General features: G+C 45.3%; 1 long non-coding RNA gene across 1 annotated transcript in view; it reads right to left on the bottom strand.

The window, feature by feature from the left end:
- Positions 1–470: 470 nt before the first annotated feature.
- Positions 471–20,919, bottom strand: part of LOC142161491 (uncharacterized) — an 84,894-nt gene continuing 64,445 nt past the window's right edge. The window contains exons 4-5 of the long non-coding RNA XR_012693411.1: positions 1,799–2,031; positions 471–862 (exon numbers count right to left, since the gene is read on the bottom strand). This is a non-coding gene — a long non-coding RNA (uncharacterized LOC142161491). The remainder of the gene's footprint in view (positions 863–1,798; positions 2,032–20,919) is intronic.

Genomic DNA, 20,919 nt, shown 5'->3' with positions numbered 1-20,919 from the left:
GCTATGGTAGACATAGTGGTGTTTAGAATATCCATTTTGCTGTTGTGTGTGCTCATGAAAGTGGAGAGTGTGTTATTGAGAGTAGTGAGTTGTTGTTCCGTGTGTTGTACAGTGCTAGCTATTTGTGCCAGGTGAGTGTTCTGAGCTACTGTGGCGTTTTTGTAATCTTTGGGATGCGAGTGAGATTGTCTGCACCCTTACATGTTCAGCCGCATCCAGCTGAGGGTCCTCCACATCACGGGCAACTTCCTCCTGCACCTGTGGAGCAGGTTGCTGTTCAGAATCTGTAGAGAGATAAAAAGAAACAAATAGATATTATATTCAAACACTAAGATAAAATATTATATTTATAAACATATTTAGGCACGTGTAATGTAGCATTAGTAAAGTGTAGGCTTACATTGAATTTGCTAACAGCCCTTGACAGTCCACAAAAGCAGACATTGTCACTTATGGTGCATCATTTTCCGAAACTAACAACATAACATATAGAGACATTTTGTCTTCAGTGTGTACATTTCTTTTCCTACGATCTGATAGGCAAACACATTGTGCCATTAAAGTTTTCTTTCAGACACATCCTGAGAGTTGTCACATTTGCACAGACAGACTCAAACATTTACAGACATTAAATAAGCAAACTCATCATGTACCTAGTTGAGCGTCCTCTCCTGTTCGGGGTGGGCTATAACCAGTGTCTATGTCACCCACCCCAACAATCTCCACCAGTGCAATTGCTGCCCTTGCACGCTCCTCTAGTGGTGTTAATGATATGTTCATGGTTGGACCCCGCCCAGTCCCTTGGGCATGTCTGTGCCCGCGAACAAGTTTGGCTTTAAGTTGCCCTTTATAGTCTGCCCATCTGTGGAATAGACAAACATTATTGTGTCAAATAGCAGCTTAGAATCCTATTTAAATGAAAAATAGTGTACATTTGCTATTCACACCAATTTCACAAATACACAGTAAAATGTGTGGCCCTCTTCAAGCGTTGATAATTTTGAAAACTGATTATGTTAATGTGACCACGGGCCAGGCTGTTTTTAATTTTCATCTAAGGCCCTGATAGCGAAATGCTTTATAGCCACAAGGTGGTTTAAGCTCACAGTTAGGTAACTACTACTATGTCACATTCTACATACATACATACATATATACACACACTCATATATATACACACACTCATATATATACACACACACACACATATATATCTATAATATAAATGCTTAGTGGCGTGTGTTAGTCTGTCTGTGTGTGTGTGGAAAAAATAAAACTAAGCTGCAGCGCCACCTTCTGGGCGGAGTTATACACTGACCTACTAAATTCTTAGTGTGTGTGGAAAAAAAAAATTCAGAAAGGGCTGAAATCTGGTATACTAAGATGTTTTTAATTTGTTAATTGAATTTGTTAATTGTTAAAAGTGTTTATAAAGATTTTAAAAAAATATATATATATTTCTTGAAGGAGAAGTGACAGTTGGGAGTGGTTAGTGGTTGCCGGGGGTGACAGTGGGGAGTGGTTGGTGGTTGAGGCCTGGGCTATGGCCCAAATGCATGACAAGAACCTTTTTAACACCTTAAGTAGCTTGATTTGACTAGAATGCATGAGTATCATGCATGGGTTAACTTGTATATATATATATATATATATATATATATATATATATATATATATACACATACATAGATATATACATGCATATACATACATACACATATACATGCATATATATAACTACTACTATACACAGTCATGCAACATAACTAGGGATTTAGTGCAACAATTTTGTTAGCACCGTTTCTGAACTTCATTCTTTCGATGTACTTGTGGCGAGATAGCATTGATCGAATCAGTTATTTCCTGCCAATGTCTTTGGCGCTCAGGGCCAGTGAGCTGCCGCTCTTCAGAGTGAAACCTCTGTAACACCTGATCCACTGGTACTTCCAGCTCCAGGTCATTGAAATTATGTTTTCGCCTAATAGGCAGCCCTGGGCTTGTTCGCCACTGGGGCTGGCATCAGACATATTGCTATTAAAAAGAAAAGAAGTGTATTTATTTGCAATGCAAACAGTCAGGTGCAATTAAAGATTGTAAGGCCATCCACCCCCTTAAAGGTAGCATTTAGCAAACTTCTACCTATGTATCAAGCACATGCCCCTTAATCTAATAATCATTTTTGCTTCAATATTTCACCATCAGTGACTTAGGCCACTGTCTTTTTACCTCATTGGCCTACAATAAATACTTCAACATTCTGCTAATACTACCACTCTCCACTTTCAAAATCCTAACAATGTTTATCACGTTAGCAACACAGTAAAGTCACTTATATCACAATAAAGTTTTCTGAGTGGCAAACCCAGATTGAGAATAGACATTTCATCTTATTGTCACATTCAGCCGCCACCACAATTAATAGAGTGTACTACAAATGTACATTTTTTTTGCTTTATTTTAATTAAGTTAATAGATACATTTGGAGCCATATGTCCATCAATGCTATAATAACATTAGTGTGTTTGTTCAGGAAAAGGTAATTAGCAGAGTGTAGCATAAAGTTGTATACTTTCCATGTAAAATTTTAGGCCAACACCACTTTGTGTAAAAATTTGTTTACAACAATGTCACACATATTTCTTCCTTAAAAGCTGCCTCCATTATGTGAGTCAAACATTTTGTAAATATTAAAATATATCTGAACTTTTGGAACTTACTTTTTCTTTACTAGAAAATGAACAGGAAGGAAAGCAAAGTCCAGGGGGTAAATATATCAAGCTGAGAGTTTTCCGGTGGGTTTGAAAAGTGGAGATATTGCCTATAGCAACCAATCAGCTTCTAGCTTTCATTTTGTAGAATGTACTAAATAAATGACAGCTAGAATCTGATTGGTTTTTCAAACCCGCTGGAAAACTCTCAGCTTGATACATTTATCCCCAGGTGTGTTTTAAAGCAGGATTGTATTAATAAACAAGGTGTACACTCTCTTCCTAATTGCAGAGCACAGAGTACTCGTCTCATCGGCGATGGGCGCCATGTTTTTGGTGGGAGAGGCAACCATTACACACACAGGTGTCTGAAAAATCTGCGTGTAACATGAGTACGCCCATACGTGCTTAGAGAACCAATCAGAGCGCAGAATACTGCAGAATAGACTTTGCAGAGAAAAGATGAGGGCAAGCGCATTCTCTCGCCGTCAGCTCCGTGTCCTCACCGAGGGCATGGATAACGTGCCCTCAGGGCGCTATATCAGTAATGAGGTGAAGCTGGGGGCCTACCATAGTGTCCGCAGATACCTCCACAGGCGATTCAATAAGAACCGCACCACCTTGCAGCTCCAGCGGCGCTGGAGCGATCTCCGCAGGTGTCAGCCCCAGCTGCTCCAGGAGCTACGGAAGGAGCTTCTCTATTAATTGCAAAACAGTGTATAAACATATATTTTGGCTATATATATACAAGTATGTTCAGCCAAAATCACCTGACATGGCCTATCACTACATAACAAGCTACCTCCACACTAGAAAGGTCATTCCCCTTCCAATGCAGCCAACCTGCTTTGGCTCCTGTTCCCTAAATTTTCCTGCTGACGATATACTTTCCAAAATGATTATTTGATAAAATTCAGAACATTAATGCAGGTTTTTGGCTCAAGCTCTCCAACTCCTGACCCCAGTGCTGTAACTTGCTGACCTAACATTAAAAGCCATTTGAATATTACATTGGCGGATCTGTTTCTATTGTTGACAAAATACTTGAAAGGCACCTTTGAAAAGCAAGTCATTAGCTTATGTGCCAAACTTTTTAAGGTCCCATAAAGTGCCCACTTATTACCTACTGCACTATATATACCTCATCAGTCATTCAGTAACTGGCTATTTGCAATGTGAGGGAGTCCCAACAAAGGGCGATTTCAAAAGTATTGCCATCAACCTCAGTTTTTTATATCCCACCATTAATTCAGTGGCGCTGTACAGAGAGAAGTCATTCACATAAGTACCTGGCCCATTGGAGCTTACAGACTTACATTTCCAAACATATCCACACAGACTACTGGCATTTTGTAAAATCTGCTAAAAAAGTGGCTGGTAATATGTCTTGGGAGTGTTGAAGTAAACACGTGCAAATACGGAGAGAACACACAAACTCCACACAGATAAGTCCATGCTGAGGACTTGAACTCCTGACCCCACTACCATGAGAGCAAAGTGCTAACCTAACCTAACCTATACCAAACCTAACCATTAGTGACAGGTCATGTGAAATGCTTTGTGTTTATCATGTTTAGCTCCTTGCTGTCACTCACCGGACCGTGAGTGCCTCTGCTCTTGTGCGTGGTTCTCTCTCCTTCCTGCCGGCGCCTGTCCTGAGCCGCGGCCGTCCGCCATCTTGATTGGATTGAGCATGGGCAGGATCCCTGAACTCTTATGACCTTGCTTTTAACCTAATTGGTGTATCAATCAATTCTCCCTATTTAAGGCACCTGTGGCCTTTGTATCATTGCCTGATCTTGATTCTCACTCCCTGTGAGTCTCTGAAGGTGTTTCCTGTGTCCTGCTCGTGTCTTCAGTTTCCTGCTGGATTATCTGCTCAATTCATCGGCAGTTCCCATACCCGCTACAGACTCCTAGCTCTCCTGCTCGTGTCTTCTGCTTCCAGCTGGATTACCTGCTCTACTCACCGGCGGTTACCATACCCGCTACAGCCTCCCAGCTCTCCTGCTGTGCCTGCACCTTGACTTCTCTTCTCAGCAGCGGTATGCATACCCGCTATAGACTATTAGCTGTTACCCTGCATATCTGTTTTGGCACTCTTCTCTACTCAGCAGCGGTATGCATACTTGTTATTGACTATCAGCTGTTATCCTGCATATCTGCTTTGGACAAGTCTCTCTACTCAGCAGCGGTATACATACCCGCTATAGACTATTAGCTGTTACCCTGCATATCTGTTTGGACAAGGTTCTCTGCTCTCCAGCTGTATACATACAGCCATAGCCTATTACTATTACTATATTTACCCGCACCTGGACAAGTCCTAACCTCCTCGCAGTGGTACAACTTGCTATCCGCAGACCACTGACTTCCCCGCTACCTACCTGCACCTGGACAAGTCTTCCCATCACAGCAGTGGTACAACTTGCTATCCACAGACAACTGACTTCCCCGCTACTTACCTGCACCTGGACAAGTCTTCCCATCACAGTAGTGGTACAACTTGCTATCCGCAGACCACTGACTTCCCCGCTACCTACCTGCACCTGGACAAGTCTTCCATCACAGCAGTGGTACAACTTGCTATCCACAGACCACTGACTTCCCCACTACTTACCTGCACCTGGACAAGTCTTCCCATCACAGCAGTGGTACAACTTGCTATCCGCAGACCACTGACTCCTCCGCTACCTACCTGCACCTGGACAAGTCTTCCCATCACAGCAGTTGTACAACTTGCTATCCGCAGACCACTGACTCTCCCGCTACCTACCTGCACCTGGACAAGTCTTCCCATCACAGCAGTGGTACAACTTGCTATCCGCAGACCACTGACTCTCCCGTTACCTTCCTTCACCTATTCACGTCTGCTCTGCTCTTCTTGGCTGATACCTGCCTCTGCACTAATGTTGCAAGTCGCTGACTTTCCTACCACTATAGCTGCGAGTCGCTGACTCCTATCTACTCCATTGACATTCTCTCTCCACCTGCTGTTGTATAACGTTCCTACTATTCACCCTACTGCCCAGAGGATCGCTGTGTAAACCCCGCCCCTTTGGTAAGCATTATCATCTGGTGAATCCTGGGTAGAACTCCTAGTGCCCGTGACACTTGCTTTTGTACTAGCTGACATTTGTGTCTGCAGGCAATGCAAAGTTTAATCCACTTTTTCGTAATACTATTGGTTTATCAAGCTGGCGATTGTTTGAACAATACCCTTTTTTTTATTTTCTTGGTTCCAACAGTCCGGGCACGTTGGGAACGGCGGCAACGCCGGCGACCGGTGGTGGAGGATGAGGAGGAGGATGAGACTCCTGCTCAGCGGGTGGCTGCCCAGGCCGAGTCGGAGGCGGAAGCCTCCACAGAGGTGGAGGAGCAGCGCGAAGGCCAGGATGAGGCAGAGGAGGAGGAGTCTCAGCCTGCGGCGCAATCCTCCCCCTCCGCCTCTGGAGAGGGTGCATGCTCATTGAACGAGTCTGAGTGGGAGTAAGAGCCAGAGGTCCACAAGGGCGAGAGCCAGCTGGTGGTGGCTCAAGATGGTAAGGCTATAGTAAGATAGTAAGTCTTTGCAAGAAAGGGATTTTTGAATTTGATACCACTGCAATGTGCCTAAAAATAGTGACTAATCCCTGCTGGAACACATGTTGTTTAAAAGATGACATTTATGACACAGGTTGCAATGATAATGGACATCCAAATGTGTGTTTGTGTAAACAAGAAAAGAACAGGCAGAGCCATCTTAACACATGGCCACTCAGGGCAGGGGCAACACGTACAGACGGTCCCAATTGACTTGTCAACTTGTCAGTATATAATGGTATAGATTTACCCTGAGATTATCAAACACATCTCTTCCAATAAAGCGAGGTAACGTTTGGTTAGAACACTTTTGATTATTGCTAAATTTTTCAAAGTATTTTAGTACTGTACCACCTCTGTCTGCATTATTAAGCAAATGATTTTGCATTTGGATTTGAACATCTTTGCTTTGCAAAATCAAGGGTCATGTTAGATTTGCCAAACGTTAATAGATTAATGTCTGCTCTTTAGCAGCCTTTTTAATGTGCAAACACTGATTTAGTGGGAGGAAGCAATAAGTATGAGCTTAATTTTCATGGCAATTGTCAAAGATTTCCTGAGAATGATTGTGTAGATAGGGCCTCAGTGTAGTGCTTTGGCCTGGGGACTATAATGCTGTTAAGACAACCCCATTCCACAGCCATCTCCCCGTGGCACACAAGAATGTAGTACATCTATCAAAATGCTATTTCAAAGCCTTATCAACGTGTAATATGCGTCCAAATGGTTTGGTAGCTAGAGGCCTTACATTTGAAAGTAATGTATCAGCACACATCTCTAGGAAGTCCAGTCTGTTTGGCAAATTAGGTTGGGATGTTTATTTTTTGCATTATTTTGGATTCTTTCAGCACCAGAGGAGGAAGCTCGGGATTGGCAACCCCCACCACCCACTGCGGCCCAATTGATGGCACAAATGGGCCACTTTCTTGCAAACCTGGAGGCCATCAGCAACCAACTGAGCCAAATGGTGGCCGAATTGAAGGCCACATTGGCCTACTGGACTTTCTTGTTGAAATAAAAAAATTTTTTGTTTATTTTATTGTAAATACGTTATTTTATATTTGTAAATATTTTTGCCTACTTTAAGCCTTTGCAAATAATATTGGTTGTTTAAAAAAAACCTTGTTGTGTGTGACTTTATTCATCTCATTACACAACATGTGGGTGTAAGGATAAAAGAGAATATATATAATAATCCGAAAAGAGTAAGGAACAAAGATGATTTGCTTAGAACATCATTTCTATAGCACAAAAGAATTTAATTTGATGTTTGCATGTCATCCAGAAGGAACATGTGCCCTCCAACAACAAGCCACCCCTGTAAGAGGTATGGCATCTGTAGGCCCTGTGTGCAAGATAAATTCACCAAAGTCAAATGCCCGAGCTAGTTACCAATTACCCCAAATCATATGTTATTGTAGTGATAGTCCAAGGTTACATTCAAGTATCAGAGCAAAGCCAGTCACACACTGAAGAGAACATCTAAAGTGTACCCAGAAGTGGTGTAAGGCAGAAGTGCAAGCAAAGCAAAGCTCCATGGTACTGGAGTGTGGTGAGCGGTGTGTTTGGCTAAAGCCAACAACATCACATAACTTGTACGCCGTGGATCCAGATGGAAGTCGGTTTGCATGCAATGTTGCATTTGACTCCAAGGAGGCTGTCCCCCCAACCCCCCACCCCCCTCTTAGTCCATTCGTAGTAATAAATGTCAGCATGCACATAAAAATGTGCATGTGAAGTGTGGGCCCTGCGGCTTTTTAAAAGTTCCCCCCCAAAAATGATTTTCTTACAATGCAGTATAAATATGAGGACATATTTTACAATGTGGTTGAGCGTGTATAATCAACCAAAATTAAAAATTAAAACCTTTGTGTCAAGTTCCCGCGTATCTTGTTAGCATAAAGATTCCAGTCCACACAATAGTTATGGACATGCTTTGTATTTGAACTCATGGCTGCTGTGTTGTGAGTCTAAAGTGCTAACAACTGAGCTACATGTGAGATTGGTATTTTGTCTGTAATGTGTGTGAATAATGAAGAGTACTACTCAGTGTGAGTTGCCTATGTAGCACGCATGCTGTATTGTTGTTCTTTGTGGTTTTTCAAATCTCAGGTAGGGCTAGTGGGTAGCAGTCTCACTTTCCATAAAGTCATTTATGAGTTCTAATGCAGACAGAAACCCTTTATCTGTGTGGAGGTTGTATACACGTGTGTGTGTATCCTTTATGGAAGATTATGCTATGCATTTTCCTGAAAACCCAGATGTATTAATAGTACAACATACATTTTTATAGATTCATTATTCATGTACTTGCAATGTAGCCATGTCCATGCATTTTGTGTACTATATGGCGATTTGAAATCCAAAACACAGAAAGGCCTTCAGCAATGTGTGTTTTAGTTAAAAGTGTGTATTACACTAATTAATAGCAAAGGAAAAACATCGTTCAGAGTGTATCACTTCATTGTTATTAGCCACAGATTATTCCATACAGAGCTATCCCGTGAAAATAAGCCACAGGAAGTATGTTTTTGTTACGTGTGTAAACAAACTATTCGGCCCCTACCACATTGGGCGTGACATATACATTGCTTATCTTCCTGCGATTGCTTGAGATCCGTCGCTTGTGCTTGTACCATGTTTAAAGATCCGCAGGTGGGTGTGTTTTATTGCATTTGCACTGCTTATTTACGTCCCTTAAGTGTACAGGACCACAGGAGGGTGTGTTTTTGAAGTTTGAGGTACTTATTTCACTCACGTAAGTGTCTGCGTCACTCAAAGTATGCAATGCAGATACATATGTGTTTGCGTACCATGATGAATCAGGCCCATCATGTACAATGTGGATACTGGGGAGTAGGTGAGTGGTGGTGAACCGATGGGAGGGATAGGTTGGGGAAATACTTGACAGCTACAGCGGAGGAGCTAATTATCCTTGTTAATAAATTAATGACAGATAGGCAGGCCCCATGTGGTGCCTGTCTAACAAACAACTATTCTGCCATGTTTAACAGGAGCAGGGCCCCCTTCCTTGTGTGATCCTTCTACTATTCCATCACCCTCTGTATCTCTTGGCCTGCTTCTCTAGCCCTGTTTTCTTAAGCTTTGGCCTACTTCTCGCTGATTTTTACCATAATTTTCACTCATTGTCCCAGTAATAATTTGATTTGCATTACCATGTTACCTGTGTTTGTGTATATATTTTTATTCTTGTTTTTTCTGTATCATGTTGTGTCATGTACGGCACTGTGGACCCTTCGTGACGCCTTATAAATTAAAGATAATAACAATACTAATTATCTATAACCAAGTAACAAGTTTTCATCATCATCAGCTATTTATATAAGCAATTAAATAAGAAAGGTATTACTCCCCAACAGCGCGCCGTACCAAGCCTGGAGGATCAGGAGGCGTCCCAAGAACCATATTTTGACTGCGGGAGGGGGAGCTGTACTGGATAGACAACTATGGCTTTCTATTGACTATCACGGCACCCACACCTTGTCGAAATTATGTGATTTATCATGGAGATAGTAAGTTATACTCTCTGTCACTCACCGGAGTGTGAGTGCCTCCACTCTGGTACGTGGTTCTCCATCTTTCCCGCTCACACCTGTGTGGAACCGCGGCCGTCCACCATCCTGTCGCACTGGGCATGCGCAGGTCCCTTTAACAACTACACCTGACCACTAATGTGATTGATGGATCAATCACCCCTCCCTACTTAAGGCACCTGCAGCCTTAGGTAGTTGCCTGATCTTGAAGTCTCACTCCCAGTGAACTTCTATAGGTGTGTGCAGTTTCCAAACTGCTTCCAGCTCTACTCCTGTGTGCAGTTTCCAAACTGCTTCCAGCTCTACTCGTGTGTGCAGTTTCCAAACTGCTTCCAGCTCTACTCGTGCTTCAGCTTCCACGCTGCTCCCTGCTCAACTCAGCGGCGGTTCCCATACCACTACAACGCTTCACTTCTCAGCTGATTCCGGATCTACACAACTGGGTATGCTCTACTGACTATTGACTATTGCCTATTGCTCGCATACCAGTTGTATCCATTGTTGTTTGCTGCACAGGGTACAAGTACCCATATAGACTGTGTTACTGCATTGCTTCATTTAGGACAAGCTTTTACTCAAGCTACGATATCTCCTCACGCTACTACTTAGCGTTATTGTGCATATCTGCTGTGACCAGCTTCTCCTCCCTGCAAGGCATCTACTCCACACAGACTATTCATTGTGCCTTCCATCTCTGCCTCACAAGACATTGCTCTACTTGCGCTGTTTCCATACAGCCACAGTTTGCCTTTCAACTTCACTCTCCTGCACCTGGACAAGTCCTCATTCCTTCTCACAGCAGTGGTACAACTTGCTGCACGCAGACCACTGACTTCCCTGCTACCTACCCGCACCTGGACAAGTTCTCCTATCACAGCGGTGGTACAACTTGCTATACGCAGACCACTGACTCTCCTATTACCTACCTACACCTGGACCCGACTCCTCACCATAGCGTTGGTACAACTTGCTGAACGCAGACCACCGACTACCCTGCTTCCTACCTGCACCAGTACTATTCTTCCCATCACTGCAGTGGTACAACTTGCTGTACGCAGGCCACTGACTCCTCCTCTACCTACCATCACCTATCCACGTCCCTCCTTGTGTCTACATTATCTTCAGCCTCCAGTTTACTGCTCCAAGTCGCTGACTTTCCTCTAACCATAGCTGCAAGTCGCTGACTTCCTCAGACTATCTCTACTTTCCTGCTGTTGTGTGGCTCCAATCATTAACCTGCCTGCTTTGAGGTGCGTGCCATAACCCTGCCTCTCTAGCAGAGTTCCATCTGGTGAAACTCGGGTAAGCAACTCCTAGTGCCCGTGACACTCTCCATGCTTGTGACATGCCAAATGTAAGACCGTATTTCCTGCATGGAGGGAGCATTAGGGTTTTTCCAATGCTTTGCTATTTATATAAGGGATTTATCTCCCAAAATATGGGAGATAAGCTTGTTAGAAGGCACGCACTCATCAGGTATAGGGCGGGAGAGAAGGAATCCAGGGGTCTTTATTTATCTGTCATTCTGCCACAGAGTTTATAAATGTAAGGACCATGTTCCAGAAAGGAACAATACGAGGGCAGATTTACCATATATGTATCATCGTACCCCTCTGGCCACATTCCTGCCAGCAGCTCCGAGTGGACGTGGAAAAGATTCTAGACAGCTTGTCAGGGGTATAGTACCACCTATAATACAATTTATAGGCCATTTCCTTAATTAATGTAGAGAATGAGCTCTTGGCAATTCCCTCCCTGATGTCCTCCCAGCAAGAGTCATCTAGGTCCCAGATCATTTTCCCATTCCCGCTTATGCCGGACTGGCATTCCAAAAGTATATTCTATAAGCAAATTATAGATCCCAGAAATCATCCCTTTGGTGTGTGGAGTGTAGACACATATGCTCAAACAAGGTAAGGGTCTGGAGAGCATCAGGGGAGGGCAAAGACATGGCGAAGTGTCGGACCTGGAAGTATTCAAAGAAGAGCGGGCGAAAAGGTTCAAACTTGTGGTAAAGCTCCGACATAGAGGCCCAAGTTCGATTGACTGCCAGGTCCGAGACCACCCGTATTCCTGCACTTATCCAGTTTTTAAATTGCTGTTACGAATTACCAGGAGGAAAGTCTGGATTGTCCCAGAGAGGAGTCAGAGGTAAAATGAGGGAGGGCAATTTATATTTGACCCCACAGGGACAAACAAAATTTGAGAAATTGAAGAGAGGAGGCCTCTGGTGGTCTGATGGCCCCAAAGTGATGCCATGGAAGGGACCCCAACAAAGTGGGTCTCCAAGTCCACCCGCCCTATCGACTGGTAGGGGACATAAGTAACGGCTACCTGAGTCAAATGGGATGCCAAATAATAAAGTTTAATGTCTGGAAAGCCTCTACCTCCCCAGCCCCTGAGCTTCTTGAGCACTGCTACAGAGACTCTAGGGGGCTTGGCACACCATACAAATTTTAGGAAGGAAGAATGCAAATCCTGAAACACAGAGTCAAGTACCTTCACCGGAAGAGTCTGGTAAAGATATAGAAGTTTAGGGATCTCCATGTCTGGCTCCTCTTCCACCCCCTGCCCTCTCCCGGTTGGCGTCCCCCAGAGCTCTGTTCTCAGCCCCCTTCTCTTTTCGCTCTACACTTCCTCCCTTTGTGCTGTTATCACCTCCTTTGGTCCTCAGTATCACCTTTATGCTGACGACATCCAACTCTACATCTCTTCTCCTGATCTCTCTTCCACCCTCCTATCTCGTCTATCTGACTGCCTCTCCGCCATCTCCTCCTGGCTGTTCTCGCGCTTTCTCAAAATCAATATCTCTAAAACTGAACTTATTGTCTTCCCTCCCGCCAGACTCTCCTCCCACCACAACCTCTCTATCGTTGTCAATAACACTACCATCTCCTCTGTCACCCAACTCTGATGCCTGGGTGTCACCCTTGATTCCTCTCTCTCCTTTGCCCCCCATATCCAATCCCTTGCCCAAGCCTGTCGCTTCCAACTGCACAACATCGCCCGCATCCGGCCCTTCCTCTCTCAAGATGCCACCAAAACAATCATCCACTCTCTCATCATCTCCTGCCTCGACTACTGCAACCTTCTCCTCACTGGCCTCCCCCTCTCCCATCTTGCCCCCCTCCGCTCAGTTCTCAATGCGGCTGCTCGACTCATATTTCTCTCATGCCGCTCCTCCTCAACCTCCCCTCTCTACCATGCCCTACTGTCACGGGCACTAGGAGTCTTGCCCAGGAATTCACCAGATGACTGGGCTTACCAGAGTGGTGAAGTTCACACAACGGTCCTCTGGTAGCGGGGTGACTAGCGGAACAGATATCACAGCAGATGGAGAGAGAATGCCAATAAATAATAGGAAAGTCAGTGACTTGCAGCAATCTTTGTTCAATGAATCAGCGACTAGCTGATATAATGGAAAGGCAGATTTGAACACGGATATCAGGATGGACGTGAGTAGATGCAGGGAGGTAGCAGGGTCTGCGTACAGCAAGTTGTACCACTGCTTATGGTGAAGAGACTTGTCCAGGTGCAGGTAGGTAGCGGGGAAGTCAGTGGTCTGCGTATAGCAAGTTGTACCACTGCTTATGGTGAGAAGACTTGTCCAGGTGCAGGTAGGTAGCGGGGAAGTCAGTGGTCTGCGTATAGCAAGTTGTACCACTGCTTATGGTGAGAAGACTTGTCCAGGTGCAGGTAGGTAGCGGGGAAGTCAGTGGTCTGCGTATAGCAAGTTGTACCACTGCTTATGGTGAGAAGACTTGTCCAGGTGCAGGTAGGTAGCGGGGAAGTCAGTGGTCTGCGTATAGCAAGTTGTACCACTGCTTATGGTGAGAAGACTTGTCCAGGTGCAGGTAGGTAGCGGGGAAGTCAGTGGTCTGCGTATAGCAAGTTGTACCACTGCTTAATAGGTGAGGATGGGTACAAGTGTTGATGAGTGGAAGCATACAAAGATAATAGGATGCAGACACTGAGAGCACAGAGGAACTTGATCCCAATAGGTATGCAGCGTACCCAACAAAGTCTATATAACGGTATGTGTGGCGCTGCTTGGTAGAGACTTGCTCAGCACAGATATGCAGGCCAATAATGGATAGTCAATCACAGTTATGCATATAACGACTGAGTAGTACGGTTAATTCCAAACAGGTATGCAGCGTAACAATAACAGTCTATAGCGGGTATGGATACCGCTGCTGAGCGTGGAAACTTGTCCTAGCGGATATGCAGAGTAAACGTAGAAAGTCAATAACAGATAGGCATACCGCTATTCAGTAGAACAGTCTGTCCACAGGGAGATGCAGGAACTGCAGAGACGCTGGACGGCAGAGACGAGTGTAGGAACCACAGGTGAGTAGATCCGGTAATCAGAGTCCAGCTGAGGACACAGGCAGGAAAGAGGAGACTGTAGCAGGTATGGAAACCAGCGATGAGTAGCACAGAGAATCCACAGGAACTGAAGACACTAGTAGTACACAGGAGATGGTAGCGGGCATGGAAACCAGCGATGAGTAGATCAGGAATCGGCAGGAAACTGAAGACACTAGTAGAACACAGGGAACACCTTCAGAGACTCACAGGGAATGAGACTCCAAGATCAGGCAATGAGGTAATGCACACAGGTGCCTTAAATAGGGAGTTGCCTGATCAACCAATTTGGATTAAAAGCAACAGTCACAAGAGTTCTTGGGATCTGCGCATGCGCAGACCATCAGAATGGCGGACGGCCGTGGTTCAGGATAGGTGCCGGCAGGAAGGCTAGGGAGCCACGCACCAGCGCAGAGGCACTCACGGCCCGGTGAGTGACACCTACACTGGCTCCCCTTCCCCTACAGGATCCTTTTCAAACTCCTCACCACCACTTAAAAAGCTCTCTCCCAGTCTACTGCCCCCTATTTCTCTAACCTCCTCACCATTCACACTCCGGCCCGCTCCCTGCGCTCTGGCAATGACCATCGCCTCTCCTCCACTCTGATCACCTCTTCCCACTCTAGAATCCAGGACTTCTCTCGAGCTGCTCCCCTGCACTGGAATGACCTCCCTCACTCTATCCATCTCTCTCCCAACCTGTGCTCCTTCAAAGGGACACTTAAAACCCACCTGTTTCTTAAAGCCTTCCAACCATCCACTCTTTTTGTTCTCCCTCTTTCCCCTGGCCCCTCTCTTCTCTCCCCCTGCTTCACTGGCTCCCTTTCATGCCTGTGTTTGTTTCACCCTCCCTTAGGATGTAAGCTCTTATGAGCCGGGCCCCCCCTCCCCTCCTGTCTCCATGCCAGTTCTTCTGCTCTGTCTTTACTCCATATGTCTTCCTGGAGTTCCTGAAGCATTGGAACTTTGTGTTTATTGTTCAGTACTTGTCACCCTGTTTTGTACTACAGTTTGTACTGTGTACGGCGCTGTGGAAACCTTGTGGCGCCCAACAAATTAATGATAATAATAACTATAATCATGTTCATCTTAATGGCGATGATCCTCCCCAGCCATGATATGATATAACTCTTCCACTTTTCTAGGTCCTGTTTGATTTTAGTCAGGATGGGAGGGAAATTTTCTCAGTATAACCTATCATAGGTTGAAGTGATATAGACTCCAAGATACTTGAATTTATTCGCCTGCCAGCGTAGGGCAAAGTTGGTCTGTAAACTAGTCCTATGGGAAGGGGAGGCATAGAGGAGCATGGCCTCTGATTTAATAAAATTAATTCTATAACCTGAGAGGAGGCCATACTCATCCATAAGTTTATATAAGGCGGGTAGAGACTCCTGGGGGGTTCGTCAGGGAAAGGAGTATGTCGTCAGCAAAGAGAGAGACCTTGAATTTCCGTGGTCCCACCATCACACCTGAAATCAACGCCGTATGTCTGATCATTGCCGCCAAGGGTTCTATAACTAGCGCAAAAGTTAAGGGCGATAGGGGCAGCCCTGTCTTGTCCCTTTGGAAAGGGAGAGATAAAGAGCCATTAGCCAGGACCCTAGCTGTGGGAAAGTTGTAAAGGGCAGACACCCCGGTCAGGAATTCAGCTCAGAAGCCGTACACCTTCAGAACATGGATCATAAAGTCCCATGCCTCCTCAGCATCCAACAAAAGCAACATGACCGGGAGACATCTCTGGTTCATGATTTTAACTAGGTCTATCGCGCAACGAGTATTATCCCTAGCCTGGCAACCCGGAATGAACCCCAACTGATCATAGAGGATCAGATCAGGAAGGACTTTATTCAGATGGGTGGCCAGGATCTTTGCGTATATCTTAATGTCAACATTAAGAAGTGAAGTCATTCATATTCTAATGAATGACTGTGATACATGCTTCCAACATCAATTTAGAGAAGGGGTCTCCATGTAATACAGCAATAAACAGGGTGTGGAGGTGGGAGACCAGGGACCTGTAGATGGGCTAGCCAGAGGGAGACTTCAGGGCCATAACTTTATTTTGAGATCTCTGAGCCCTCACACGGGCGGCCAAGATTCTGTCTGATTTATCTCCGTTCTCATAGAAAAGTTTGGTCAGGGTGCTTTCATCTGGGAAGAGTTTGTGTTGTCTCTCCAGTGTCTGGAGTAGGATAGTCAATGACGTACATTTAGAGATGGCCAACTTCTTACGGCGTGAGGCCATGCTAACAAGGTGGCCCAAAACTACCGCCTTATGGGCTTCCCAGAGGGTCATGGGGATATATCAGGGAGGTCATTAAAGAGAAAATACTCTTCTAGAATTGTCCGGAGGTCTAGTGTAAGTGGCTGATCATGGAAAATTAAGTCATTAATGCGCCACGTAGCAGGGCGAGGGCATGAGACTATGTCTGAGAGGTCGGCAGATATGGGATGGGACAGTGGTCAGACCAACCCATCGGATTATGTGAGCCGCAGAGACTGAGACAGATCGTGGCTTAGGAAGTCCGTGTCTATTCGTGAATAGGTACCATGAACCGGGGAGTAAAATGTATAATATTAGGGTTCCCTAAGCCTAAAAGTGTCAAAGAAAAGATGGTGAGAAAGGAGGGACACCAAAGCTTTGGATTTACCGGACTTCGAACTGCTGGCGAGGGGAGGCAGAGTGGGCGACCTATCTATAGTGTCATCTACTATAACATTAAAGTCCCCTGCCATAATCACCTCTCCCTGGCGCACCTGAGAGAGCAAGGAGTCTAGGGTAGCGAAAAATGAACGCTGGTTTTGATTCGGGCCATACAAGTTGACTAGAGTACATAGGGTATTATTAAGTTTTCATACTAAAATTAGAAAACGGCCATTAGGGTCAGAATGGGATGTCAAAAGCTGAAATGTCACATGAGATGCAAAAAGTGTAGCAGCCCCCATTTTTTCTGTCTAGGGTCACAAGCATGGAAATCAGAAGGGTACCGTTTAGACTTCAGTTCCGGTTGTGAATGACGAGTAAAGTGTGTTTCCTGGAGAAAAACTATATCTGTCCTATGATGTTTAAGTGTAAGATAAAGTGATGTACGCTTTTGTGGGCTGTTCAAACCTTTAACGTTAAAGGAGAAGATCCTAAGGGCCATCGGGAGGTGAAGACAGGGCCGCCTCAGGTCCCCCAGCGAGGGCCAGTCACACTGCAAAAAAAAGAAAAGAACAATACAATGTCAGTACTGTTATAATGAAGACAAGGAATATGAAGAAGTGGCTGCAGTAAGGAAAGATAGAAAGGAGAGGAGAAGAATGAAAGGGGAGTGGCGGAGTGGCAAGGGCACATCTGGCCGGTGATGCCGGCTCAGGAAAGGTAAGGGGCAGTGCCAGTGGCAGGGAAGGGCCGGGCAAGGGCAATATACCCATTATGGGGACGTGGCCAAGGATACAGACAGAGAAAAAGCTTGGGAGTACCAGCCGCAGAATATGGCCACCCACATTACCTCCAGACCAGGATCAAAGAAGCTGTAGAGGAAGCCAGGTGGAAGCGGAATGTCGTGAGGGGTGGGGATCAACTACTACCTGGAACCAAAGAACCCGTCAAACAGAGAGAAAGAGAAATGAGGGCAGTAGGTGAGTAGCATTTTGAAACAATAAGAAAGCAATGGAGTAAACACAGAAAGTTAGTAAGAAATAAATTAACCCAACAACTTGTGCCTATGGCACCTAATTTCTCCCAATCTACATGAGAAGGACCGAAAACCAGTGGTCAGTCATGTAGAGAGAAGGTACATGAAGCAGGGTGGCTTCTGAGAAAAAGAAACACAATAAGCATATATCAATGCGGTGGAACAGTAACAGATGGCTTAACTGGTCTTGTTACGGTTGTACACTCATTAGTTGGGAGGTTCCAGGAGGTGGAGGTGGGTCCTAAAGGGCCAGGCCCTGATCCTAATACCGGAGGGTGGGTGAGGGAGGTCGGGACCGGGAGACCCAGAGTCTCAAGGAGTGTTTCCACCATTGATCGAGCAGAATGAAGCTTGTTATGATGCCAGACTAGAAGACGGAACGGAAAGCCCCAACGATAACGAATACTGTTGTTCCTGAGGATAGATGTCACCAGCTTCCATTCACGCTTCTTGAGGAGAGTAAGCGGGGCAATGTCCTGGAAAATTTGCAGAGAGGCATCCTCAAAATTGAGTCAGTCTTGCGAGATTCCCGCAGGATCACTTCCTTGGTAGTGTAATAATGACAGCGAAGGATGACATCCTGAGGTTGGGAGGATTCTTGAGGGTGAGGACGAAGGGCTCTGTGGGCCCTGTCCAAAAGAAGCTGATCCTCTGGAGAAGCAGGAGCTAGGTGGGCAAAAAGTCTTTTCAGGTATTGATCAAGGGATTGATCCACCTCCTTGAGGGATACCTCTGATGCGCAAGTTATTACGCTGGACCCTGTTCTCTTGGTCTTCTTGTTGTTCCTGCAGATGGAGCATATCTTGTTGTAATCACTGGTCAGTCACCCGGTGAGAGGAGACAACTTCATCCATTTTAATTTCAAGATGATCCATCCTATTCCCGAGATCTTGCCGTTCAGCCCTGAGTGAGCCAATTGCTTTTTACACTTCTGCTTGGACTGCCTGCACTGACTTCCTTGTCTCTTTGACCTACCGGAATGGGATTGTAAATCTTTACAAGTCAGTGGCGAGGAGTCCGAATCATCAGAGTCGGAATGAGCTGTGCGTTCTGAAGAGAAGGTGCTTGAGGTCTTTGCCTCTGTAAATGCAATTTCTTAAGGCTCTGAGGAAGATCCGATCCACCAGCCTTCTTGCCTCCTTTAGGCATGGTATACTCCAGGAAGAGGCCACAAATAGATCAAACAGGATGGGCTGTTGTGGAGGTTTCTGTGTTTAGGTTAGAAAAGAAGACAGCCTCACGACATTCCAAGTGAGAACCCATAACTTTGTCCATGTCGTGGCTTATATTAGAGCAGAACAATGTTCAGCCGGCTAGAAGTCCAGATCTCTCCGTCTGTGAGTACGAGGAAAGGTGTCCAGGGAATGCTGCGTATTGTGTGCAGGGATGGAATAAGTACCCAGAGATGGGACAAGAGCACCGTCCTGGAAATAAGCACCCTTTTGTGGAGAAGATGATAGATAGGCAGTGCAATGAGTCCAAGTTCAGCAGAATACTCGGACCTTCTCAGAGGGGACTAGGCTGTAGGTAGTGAACAGCAACAATGTACTACTCAGTGATCATATGAAGAAGTAGTAAGTCCCCCTTTTTGTAGAAGATCTCCGGAGAGTGTGTGGGAAAATAGGGGGTTGCTGATAATATAGCTCCTATTAACCCCTGCAAGCCCAGGGATTAATAGGATCTGTGTGTAGATAGTGGTCTGTAACTTGATAATGGAGGCTGCAGTACCAATTTTCAGCCAATGGAGGGCAGCAGAGTCTAATTAAACGCAGCCTTTGACCGACTCTGTACAATAGAATTGCACCGAGATTGTGAAGCATGTGCAGTGCACAGGGGAGCGATCAGAGCAGCACACCCAGAGAATATCCAAAGTCCCCGCAGCTGATCAAAGGGGGAAGCCTGCAGGAGGATGCTGCTGATCAATGGAGCTTCTGCAAGGTAAGGTCAGGTGCCTCCTGTCTGCTCCCCGCCAGCAGGAAGTTTTCAAGAGGCAGTGTCGGGAAGCCTGTGGGACAGTGTCAGGGCAAATGTGGGGCACAGTAAATGCCAGGGGAGGCAAACCAGGACACAGGATGGGTCTTGCTCTTGGGGATCAGCTTGCCCGGGTAGGGGGGAGAGCGGGGGGAGCAACACTTACTAAGGGTGCTTTTCTTTCTAAGCGCTGATAGGATAGACCTCCGTTGGTGCGTTCAGGAGTCGAGCAGCAGGAACTCCCAGCCTGCAGAGTCAGATAGGCCGCGGGGCTCTGGGGCAGCCCGGAGTGGTGTTTTACAGCCCTGGTGGGCTCAACGGGTGCCGCTGACCCTATTGCTCCTTGAGATGACAGGACTGAAGGTTGTGTCAGAGGGGAGAGTCCCAAAAATTGTAATTTAATAACCCCGAATTCACGGAGCTACACAGGGACACCTCTACTCAATATGGCTGCCAGGCCACGCCCACCAAAAACAGAATATTTTAATATCCCAAACAAACAGATATGAACCTTGGTCCATAGCGGTGAAATATAAAATATAGAACAAAAGTTTAAGTAGATAGAGGATGTGTAGATAAAATACCTCTTATCAACCTCTAGTAGGGGCCAGTTATATATATATATATATATTTGTAAATGGAATGATATCCTTAACTGACAGATTATCTTATAGCAATAGAATATTTAACTTATGATGTTTATTTATGTGCTAGAATTATATCCTTAATTGACAGATTGTCTTATAGCAATAAAATGCTCAATATATACTGTGTGTTTGTGTCACTCTATCTAGGATATCTCCTAATCTCCTATATGATGTATTTAAAATGCTTAACGGCTAATATCCTTTCCTTACATTATACTCTTACCTTTTAACTAAACCATAAATAACAACACAGACAACTTAAATCAGGCAAAAGCAAAGAAAATTTATTGTAACGGTATGGTGGTGAAGAAAGAGCAGTCAGAGTCGACATCCACCAGGCCAACCCGGATGCCCCAGCATTTACCATGGGACATTTGCAAATAAGGGAAAACCAACATACCCCAAG

Source organism: Mixophyes fleayi, chromosome 6, assembly GCF_038048845.1.
Source record: "Mixophyes fleayi isolate aMixFle1 chromosome 6, aMixFle1.hap1, whole genome shotgun sequence".
Classification (NCBI taxonomy): Eukaryota; Metazoa; Chordata; class Amphibia; order Anura; family Limnodynastidae; genus Mixophyes; species Mixophyes fleayi.
The sequence above is the reverse complement of the archived record's forward strand: the minus strand, read 5'-3'. Positions and strand labels throughout refer to the sequence as shown.